Source organism: Cricetulus griseus, chromosome 4, assembly GCF_003668045.3.
Source record: "Cricetulus griseus strain 17A/GY chromosome 4, alternate assembly CriGri-PICRH-1.0, whole genome shotgun sequence".
Classification (NCBI taxonomy): domain Eukaryota; kingdom Metazoa; phylum Chordata; class Mammalia; order Rodentia; family Cricetidae; genus Cricetulus; species Cricetulus griseus.
In genome coordinates this window covers 72,433,348-72,443,687 of record NC_048597.1, presented here as the reverse complement: position 1 = coordinate 72,443,687, position 10,340 = coordinate 72,433,348, and the positions used below count along the sequence as shown (strand labels likewise).

Here is a 10,340-nt window from a genome sequence, read left to right as displayed (position 1 = left end):
AGACACCACATCTGAGACCATGGGAACAGTCTATAGCTCATACCAAGTGTATAAATGTACAGTGGTGTAGCAGGGTACAACACTAGCTATAGGCAGTCTAAGGTTAGCAGAAAGATGGATGTCAGCAGCCCCAAGGAGTCGTGACAAAGCAGGTGGTGCAGGCAGAGCAAGGGGAAGTACTCAGCCTGGCTCTCAACCCCTTGCTCACTGCCATAAGCCTAGCTTCCTGATCCCTAACCCATGGCTTTATGGCTGCCACTCAAACTCCAAGAGCCTGTGTGTGACTGGTAACATGGGTCTGTTTTGACTACTGTTCTCATCAGGAGTCTATTCTGCCTCAGACAAGCAGCTGGCACCCCACTGAAGCTGGTCAAATGCCAAGTCTAGAAAATACTCTGTAAGCCAGACCACGCTGGTAGCTGCGTGGAACTGTAAACCACCTTTCTGGCTGCAACCCCTTCCTCTGTTCCCTTCTCCACCCACCCGGTACAGGTTCCTGTTTTAGTTGTGATAGAAACTGACTGTCCTCTGAGGGCTATGCCTTGCCATGTGGTTGCAGGGGCTTAACAACACAGATGCCCAAGGCAGCTCTGTAGAATGCTTGATTGAGAGGCAGCCAACAGCATTCGTCATAGGAACCCTCCCTCTGCCATTAAGTCACAGTCACACAGGGCAGGTAGACTCATGAGGAAGCCATAAGACAACTAGTTGATCATGTAGCAGGCTCTCCACATGGCCCCACCAGGACTTCCCCCCTCCCCCAGCCCTGATGACCATAAAAGATCATCCAACACAGGAAGAGGTGATACCTTGGGAAAGTCACCCAGAGGTAATGAACCAGGAAGCTACATAGAAGTTGTAGAATTTGTCCCAGGAGTATATGCTATAGGACAAAAAAGGCACTCAGAACCTATCCCTTCCAGTCAGAATCTGGGACCTTAATAAGGCTACATGTCTTGTTAAATTGGATACCTAGCACAAGGCTGTGGCTTTGCTGTTTGGCCCAATTCCATCTTGAATAAACTACAGGAAGGCAGGTAAACCCATACTGTCCATTCCATCTTTAAAATTCTACACTGAGGTTTCAACCACATGGGCCTCTTAATGTGTCCCTTTGTTTTGTGTGGAACTTCACTCTAGTCCCTTGGCCACCTCACCTTTCATCATAAGTAGCGTCCAGCCTCACTATCCTTGCTAACCTGTCAACTGGCAACAATTAGGGCAAATGGTGAAGCATGCTCTAAGTCTAAAAACTGTCTTTGGAGCTGTGTTCCTGGTATCACCTCTTCTGCTCTGGAAGCTGACAAGGTCAGAGCTGCAGGGCAGCCTGTGTTGGGTGAGGGAGGCAAAATCTCAGTCTAGCCCTTGTCTTTGCTTGTGAGTCCTGGTGTCAGGGCCAGTGGTTTGTCCCCCAGACATTGCAGATCCCATTTCTGTTTGTTACCTTGTTATTGCAGTGCACATTGACACGAGGAAGTCTGTTTCATCAAGTGCAGCACCCTCCCAGCCCTGTAGAAGGTACCATGGACCTACAGCTATACACCATTCCTATCCCTATGAGAACAGTCAGTACCCAAGAGGCAGCCAGCTAAAGCCCACGAGTGATGTCTGGTCTCTGAGAAGGGTCATACAGGCTGATGTGATGAGGTTTGCATCCACCTGCAGACTGCTCAGAACAGGCTTCTGGAAAAGACCTTAGGAGGGCTGGGAGAGAGGACATGGATGGGAGATCTGGGACCTCCTGGCTCTACACTGCAGCTTGGATATTCCTGTAACACGAATAAACAAAAGGACCCAGAGATTGAGATTTTGGGGTTCAAACTTCAAGCTGAAGGTCAGAAAAGCAAAGCAGCTGGTCACTAGCTCTCACTTTTACCTCAGGCTGGAAGGGTTGATCTGTGCAGGAGCTCTTGCCAAACCTAAAACTGCTGCCTCTCTTCAATGTGGCTGGAGAATGAATGCCTCTCTGTCTTATATACTTCCCTAATGTTGGGATTAAAAATGTGAGCTATAATTCTCTTTTAAATTGATTCCCCCTTGTGTAGACCTTGGTGGTCTTGGACTCACAGACATCCGTCTGTCTCTTAATCCTGAATCCTAGGATTAAAGGTGTGTACCACCACCTCCTAGCTTCTGGCTGCTGAGATTAAAGGTGTGTCTCTGGCTTCTATGGCTTGTGGCTGACTTTGCTTTCTGAATCTTCAGTCAAGCTTTAATAAATCATAAATAATACATCACTACATGTTCCTTGCTGGAGAAGCGCAAGTTTGAGTTAAGCAGGTTGGTATAGCTAACACTGAGACTCCTTTGACAAGAATAATAGCTAAAAGCTTTGGTATAATGGTGTGCAGACAAGACATTGTGTTGACAGCAGCTTCAGGACAAAAGAAATGTTGCAGATATGTCACTGGCCCAGAGCCTAACAAGGGCAAGTGCCTACCTTTGCCATCATCTCTGAGCCATCATCCTCCACTTGAATTGCTGTTACCTTGCCAGGCTATGAGTGGCCTCAAACCTTGCTCAGATTGATTGAGCCAGGACCTGCTTCTTGCATAGCAGACAGACACTCTCCCCCCCATGTCCACCCCACTGGTACCCACACCCCCAAGGTGATTTCCTTTCAGAGCAGCCATCTATTGGTTCCCTGAAACTTTCCAATCAGTGAGGGTTCCCCGAGGCAGTGTGTTCTAATGGTGTGTACTTGTCAGTACAGTTCTGAGGGGTAAACAAAACCAAACAAAATTGTTACAGAACCATAAGCCTCCCACAACAGATTAATTTGCAGAATTTCTTTTGTGATGTCACCTAAAGCCAACCTTGTTTTTTGTTTTGTTTTTGAGACAAGGTTTCTCTGTGTGACAGCTCTGGCTGTCTGTAACACAGCTATGTAGACCAGGCTGGTCTTGAACTCACAAGAGATCCACCTGCCTCTGCCTCCCAAGAGCTGGGATTAAAGGCATGTGCCACCACCACCTAACTTAGCCAAACTTGTCTTTAAGGCTGACTTTACTACCCAATGTAGTAAGGGGGCTTTCATTTCTTGTTTGATAGCCCCCCCCCCCCCCCCCCCCGCCACTTATCTCCCTCTCAGTGACCAAACAGTCCTGCTGAGCACAAAGTGTCAGGGACCCTGACCAGAGTGAAACTTGGGGTGCTCCCACAATGTACAAAGGCATTCATTGGTATCAAATGAATGTTTCCTTTGACCTAAAGGTTATTTCCTTTTGATTTTCAAAGAAAACATTCCCATGACCCTCTCATTTAAAAATAAAACAAGCAAACACATGACCCAGAGGAATATGCCTGTCTCTGATAAGTGGCCAGTCCTGGGCAATATATAGACACATCCCTGCCCTGCAGCTGATCACCACACAAGTTGTTTAATTCCTGAGCGTTGTGGAGCAAGGACTACTTTCTGCCTTCTAAAGGCTGGAGAAGTGAAGCAACTCATTGGCGGATGGAACACGTCTCCTCCCAAAAAACAGAGGGCTAAGAGACCGCCAGGGGGCAGAAGAGGCACACTCGAGGCCCGACTGCGCTTGCGCGGAGCCTGCGGCGCCCCAGGACGGGAAGTAGGCGGGGCCGGCCCAGAGCAGCTCGTGGGGAGCACTGCGGCAGGCTGGCAGGTGAGGCCCGCGGGGTGCTAGGAATGAAGGGCGAGGGTGAAAGACTCGGGCTAGGGTGGCGGTCAGGTGGGGGCATGCGGGTGAAATGAGACTGAGGACGAAATGGAGAGGCGAGAAAGCACTGAGGCCAAGACGGGTTTCGGGTTCGCGAACCCAAGGGAGGGGGGGATAGCAGTGAGCAAAAGAGCGGGGCAAGCGGGACCCTACGGAACGAAGGCAAAGCATAGGGAGCTAAGGACACGGAACTGGGAATCCATTGACCCCATGGGATGTGACTGAACCGTGGTCCAGGAGGGGGCTGAGTTGTAAGGCAAAACAGAGTACCAAGGGGTGACAGTCCTCCGTTTTCAGGGATCCCTCATTCTCCCCGCGCCCCAAACATGTGGGCCAGGCCCATGGCCCAGCCCTCAGCCCGACCAGTGAAGGCCCCCTCTGGAACCACATTTTAAACCTGAATGCCGGCGCGGTGGCGCTCGTCCTACGTGTGTTAAAGCTAGTGTTTTAATTAACGCCTGGCTTGGAGGCTCGGACTGAAGCTGTGCAGATTGCGGTAGAGCCTCAATCATGAGAGCCTGGGGCGCCACCATTACAGCCGTGTGGCCTCAGGCCAGCCCCTAAACTCTCTGTAATGAGGAGAAAAGGCACCAGGCTGCAGTCTCTGCATAGAGACTGACTTCTAGGGAGGCCCAACGGAAGGCGGTGATCTCCTCCACCAAGGCCTTCTACTTCGAGGCCCCTTGAGTAACAGATGTCTTCACCAGTATGCCCTGGGACAAGTTCTGTGAACTGTTCCCACCTGAGGAACCGAATGGGAGCCCATCTCTACCTCGTGGTCTCTGTGCTCATACTCCCTTGTCAAATTTCACCTTTTCTCCGCAACAAACTGGTATGGACATGGCCAAGTCACTGAGCACCAGAGTCCTCAGCTGAGTCCTGCTATGGTCACATCTCTCGTTTGTGGCCTGAGAGTAATACTTTCCTCCTAGCACCTGGTTTTCTTTTCAGCTGCAGTTTTTGCCTGATGACATGCACGGTTTTGAGAGAGAAACACAACTAACAATTGTTTTAAAAAAACCATAAACCTCCCATTTCCAGAATTCCTTTGTGATGTCACCTGAAGCCAACCTTGTCTTTAAGGCTGTCTTTGCTATCCAGTGTGCTCAGGGAGTGTTTTCTATTCCTTTCTGATAGCCCCAGGCCTCAGGCTGCTTATCTCACACTCAGTGGCCATTCCGATTTGCTGAGCACAGAGAGCCAGGGACCCTGACCACTGAAAAAGAAAATGGCCATGTAATAATACAACTGTCCTTGTTGCAGCAGAATGGCCCATTAAAGGTGGTTAAAGTGGGGGAATGGGCGTGGCTGGGGTAGAGAGCATCCTGAGCCTGCAGAGCCCTGGGTTGAATCTCCAGCACCAACAGAGGAGAAGAAATACTCTTAAAGTGGGGTTTCTTTTCTCTTTTTTTGGTGTTGTTTTGTTTTGAGACAGGGTCTCAGGTAGCCCAGTCTGGCCTCTGACTCATAATGTAGCTAAGAATGACCATGGATTTGTGATCTTCCTGCCTCCATCTCTCAAGTACTAGAATTGCAGGTGTTTCCACCACATCCAGTTTTGTATATGAACCCAGGACTTCATGTCTTTAAGACAATTATCTACCAACTGAGCTACACGCCCAACTAGCACCCCACCACCCCTCTGCCCTTTGGTTAGTTTGTGGTTGATTTGGTTTGGTTCTTCAAGACAGGGTTTCTCTGGAACTTGCTCTGTAGACCAGGCTGGCCTAGAACTCCAAGATCTGCCTGCCTCTGCCTACCAAGTACTGGGATTAAAGGCATGCATCACTACCTGACTATGTTTTCTTTTTTGAGACAAGGTTTCATTCAGTAGCCCAGGCTTACACCAAACTAGTGGCAATTCTCCTGCTTCAGTTTCCCAAGTGCTGGGATTATAGTCATGAACCACTATGCCAGGCTAAAATGATATTTTTTATGTATATCTTACCATAATATTTATAATAAGCATTTTAAATATAAATGAAATCCTTTCCGTGTATGAAGTAAAAGATTGGTTAAGTTACACCAAACTATTCCTAACAGTCAATTACAAATAGAGAAATGAGTCCTGGGACTAGGGATAGAACTCTGTTGGTGGATTACTTACCCAGCATGCATGACAGACCCCAACACCACGTAAACCAGATGTGGTATACACCTATGATCCAGGTACTGGACAGGTAGAGGTAGGGAGGTCACAAGGTCAGGGTCTTAGGAGCAGCTGCCAGCTCATAAGTATAAAGAGGCACCAGTCCAGAACCAGGAGGAACCAGCCAAGTGTCAAATTTGGCCAGACCAGTCATGGCCATGTAGCCATGGGAGTCAGGAGTTTGGTGTCCCTCTGACCCTCCCCATAGGTCCTTGCTTAGTGACTTGCACACATTCATGCACATGTCCCTCTCATCCTGAGCCCTTTGTTACTTGGACATCATTGACTTCCAAACAGCCCCATACCAGGCCTGGCACTTCTTTTCTGCCCCACCCCTGTTCTCCGCAGACTCCTTTGTCCAGCTGCTGACTACCAGCCAGCTACTGCTGTCCCCTCCAGTGACCCCAGTGGTGCCATGCCCCTCACTGGTCCTTCTGCTGCTGTCTGAACCTTTCTCTCTGGGTCTGGGGTTCCCAGAGCTTGGTTGTTTCATGTAACTTGGAAAGGCATGCATCAGATTTAGGAGTTGATTAGAAAGAGGGAACACAAGAAAGAGCCTTGCTCTTACCCTTTGCCTCAGCTAGACCCCACAGAAGGAAAACTGGCCTGGTTCTTCACCATGGCCCAAGCCACACAGTGCAGAAATGGCATCAGCAGGCAGAATTTCTCTGGGTACTTTGTAGTGAGTAGTCAGTACAGACTCTGAGAGCAAGCCAGCAGACACGAGCAGAGCTTTGCACAAGAGCTTGAGCGTAGTGTCATGCTGTGTGCCTTGCCACCCAAGCCCCACTCAGCATGCATGGTGCAGATAACCTTGGGGCCCATAACAGATCCTGAGCCTGGAGCAGAGTGCAGTGAGAGCAGGTGTATATCAGGTACATCAAAGGCTTGGTTCTAGAGTGAGTGCTACAGTGCAAAGAGATGAGCCCAGCCTCCAAGGAAAATAGGTGGACTGGGGAAGGACTCCCGATGCAGGAAGCAGCCCAAGGGCAAAGGTTAGAAAGAGGCACCTGCCTTCTGAAACATCTAGCAGATACAGTGGCAGGCAGGGTGATGCTGTGGGCAGGATTTCGCTAGTTGGGGCTTCCTCTGTACTCTGGGATGTGAGCATGCTGTCCTTTCACTTTGATCCTAGTCATAGCTTTGTGTCAGCCCATTTAGCACTGCTGGAGATGTTGGTGCTTCTAGGTCTTAGAGAACTGCATGGAAAAATCCACATGCTTGTCACTTGCTTGGGGACATCTTTGCAGGATTCACACTTCTGTCCCTGCATACTAAAAGGCTAGAGCACTTGGTGGATTGGATACAATGTGACACTTAGCCTGGGCCTCTTGGAAATTAATGCCATCTCTTTGTCTCCATGTTCTGCAGCTCTACCTGTGTACAAACTGCCTACCACCTCTGTTGCCCATCTCTCCAGCCCCTAGCCCACAGCACACTACTTTTCTGTCCTACCTTTGGGTTAGAATGGATCTGTCTCATTCCCATCCTAATCTTTCTTTCTTTGCTTTATTTGTACTCTATTTTTTTTACCTGCTCAATCTTTGTAACCCAGGCTACATTTTATTAACTTGTAAGTAAATCTGAGTGTAGACAATGAATTTTAACTCTAACAATATAATCTTCAATAAAAAGTGCTGTATCTATATTTTTGTTTTTTACAAAGCTACTTTTAGTACTTTGGGATATGCCCCATAGGAATGAAAAAACCCTGGGAAAAAGTATCCCTTCACCTCCCAGAGGGAGAGAGGCTACCTGAAGGAAAGGAAACACAGAAAGGACCCACTGCAGAGTCAAGACAAAGGGAATATGCTGGAACCTGTGAGCACCACAGGAAGGAAGAGGAGCATGATGGGACTGACTCCATACCCACAAACGATAGGAAAGTTAAACATAAAGCCTCTTAGTGTCCTCCTTCTCATTTGCCTTTTTCTGCTTCTGCAGCAGGATCTCCAAGTCCCTCTGTTTGCAAGTGGCAGCAGAAAGCCTGTCATCTCTTATTCCCTTAAACTAAGTTGTTCTGCTGTATCATACTCTGCTGGTGATGAACTCAAGCTGCCTGCAGTAGACCGCAGGACAGCATCCTGCCTCTGTGACATCCCCTCACTCTGTCCAGTGTTGGAGGTATTTGGTTCTTGACACAGGGTCTCTGTAGCATGGCCTAACTTAGAAATTGCTATGTAGACCAGAATGGCCTCAAACTTGTGCAACCCTCTTGCCTCTGCCTCCTGAATACTGGGATTATTGGCATGTGCCGCCACCAGCACACAGCTTCTGTGTGTGTATTTTTAAAACACATTAGCTCTTGATTCCAGCCTCTGAAAAAAGAAAGAGGTGTTGCGTTTTGTTTGCTTATCACTTGTATCAGTTGCTTTTCTTGTTGCAAAAGAATACTTGACAAAAGGGACTTCCAGAATGAAGGGTTTGCTTTGGTTTTCAGTTTCAAGGAATACAGTCCATGATAGCAAGATAATCTTGAAGAGGCAGCTGGTCACATTGTGCCCACAATTAGGATACAAGAGATGGATGCTGGGCTCAGCTAGTATACCTCATTTATTAGTATGGGACCCCAGCTGATAGAATGCATTGACCTTCTCACTTAAAAGAATCCCTCACAGACACGACTTGCTTCTTCAGTGACTCTAGATCCTGTCAAGTTGACAATAACTGTCACACGACACCTTTCCTTTTGTACCGTAAATCCTATTTTGATTAATGTGACACTGGAAGTCCTCCCGCATCTACTTCTCTTTGTGTTTTGTTAGTTTTGTGTTGTTTGAGACAGTCTCATGTATCCCAGGTTGGCCCATGACTCTGCATATAGCCCAGGATGGTTTTGAAGTTCTGCTCCTCATCCCCCTACCTCTCAAGTGCAGGATCACAGGTGTCCACTACCACACCCAGTTTATGTTATGCTGGGGATTGAAGACAGGGCCTTGTGCAAGCTCGGCAAGCAGTCTACCAACTGAGATGCAGCTCTATCCCCTCTTGTGTTTTCTACTTTTTTCAGTACTGGGAACTTGGTTGTAAGGGAGGAATCGTGAGGACAGCCTTTGCTGCAGTGTGCGCTTTGAGTTCCCTTTAGCCCAGCATTGCTGCAGCATGTGCTTTGGGTTCTCTTTAGCCCAGCATTGCTGCAGCATGCACTTTGAGTCCCCTTTAGACCTGAAGGCTTTCCTTGTTCCTGTTTCACTTCTCAGCCCTCCCTTCAGCAAAGTTTGGAGACACCATCTGTGGTGGTTCTAATGCCGATGGTTCTAGAAGTCTCGCCTGTCTTTCTACCTGGTCCATTTAGTGTTAGAATCTGAAAGGCCTCAAGAGGGAGATGCTCCCCAGGTTCTCCTACCTAGAACTCGGGATGCCCAGAATCTTATACTCATTTTATCACCTTAAAGATCGCCATTTATTTTCTCTGATGGTAAGCACATTGGACTCTTTCCTAATGAAAGTTCCTAAACCAGAATATTAAGTAGAGTCCCCAAAGGTGCCGCATCCTTGGGGAGCTAAAGTGAGTGGACAGCCAAATGAGGCCTGGGGTATGCCTGACAAGAAGCAGTGACTGCAGAGAGGGTCTGTGTGAGCAGATGCTGGCAGGGAGATTATCTGCCTGTTATGATGGAAAGTGGGGCTCTTCTCCCACACCAAGGGAGCAGAGGGAGGGAGGGACCAAAGCACATCACAGGGCCGTCATAAAAGAAAGGCAGAAGGGGTTGATGTAGATGTGGGCTGGCCTTGCTGCAGGAGACCTTGGGCTCAATTTCCAGCACCACAGAGGAAGAAAGAAATAAGACATAAGCAAGAGACACTCAAGTATTATTTGAGACCGATGGTTGTAAGGGAAGATAGGAGTCTGTTTGTGTCCTCAGGTATCTAAAGGGCTGACAGCCTATAGGACCAGCCTGCAAGGCTTGGATATTGATTATAGAAGGGCTGGTTGACTGTGCTGGAGGTGGCTCTGAGTCAAATGAGAGCTAAAATCCCACCCCAGGGAAAAGGACAGGGACAGCTATTGACTTGCAAGAGTCTTGGGCATTTTGTGGCTCAGGCAGGCATTCCTCCAAGCCCTGTTCTCATCCTGAGACCTTGGACAGGGGCCTGCCTACTCCAAATCTTGGTGAAATGGGGATTTAGCCTGGCTTTGAAGAGCTTGGGGTCACACCCAGGACCTGACAGCTACAGAGCCCTCAGTGTCCTGGGTATGGGAAGAGGCTGGAACTCATGTCCCAACTTCAGAAGCCTGGGGTTTCTAAGCCCTTAACGCACACTTCCTATTAGAGAGCAATGAACAGACCTGACCACATCTCAAAGGCCCCTTATCCCTGGCTAGCCCTCTGCTTCTCCCCATCAGGCAGCCCCAGAGGTACCCTCTTGCTCCTAGTTTGCTCTATCTCTCAAGTAACAATGCCCTGAGAGCCCATGTGCATTGGCTCTTCTGTTTCCCACCATCTCTACTGCCTGGCATATGTCCCTTTCTGCCAGCTGGTCAATTATTGACATGCTGGCATCACTTC

General features: G+C 48.6%; 1 protein-coding gene across 1 annotated transcript in view; it reads left to right on the top strand.

Moving 5' to 3' along the window:
- The first annotated feature begins 3,530 nt into the window (after window positions 1–3,530).
- Window positions 3,531–10,340, top strand: part of Ppm1f (protein phosphatase, Mg2+/Mn2+ dependent 1F) — a 30,594-nt gene continuing 23,784 nt past the window's right edge. The window contains exon 1 of the mRNA XM_027413218.2: window positions 3,531–3,626. The gene's annotated coding sequence lies outside the window, so the exon portion shown is untranslated. The remainder of the gene's footprint in view (window positions 3,627–10,340) is intronic.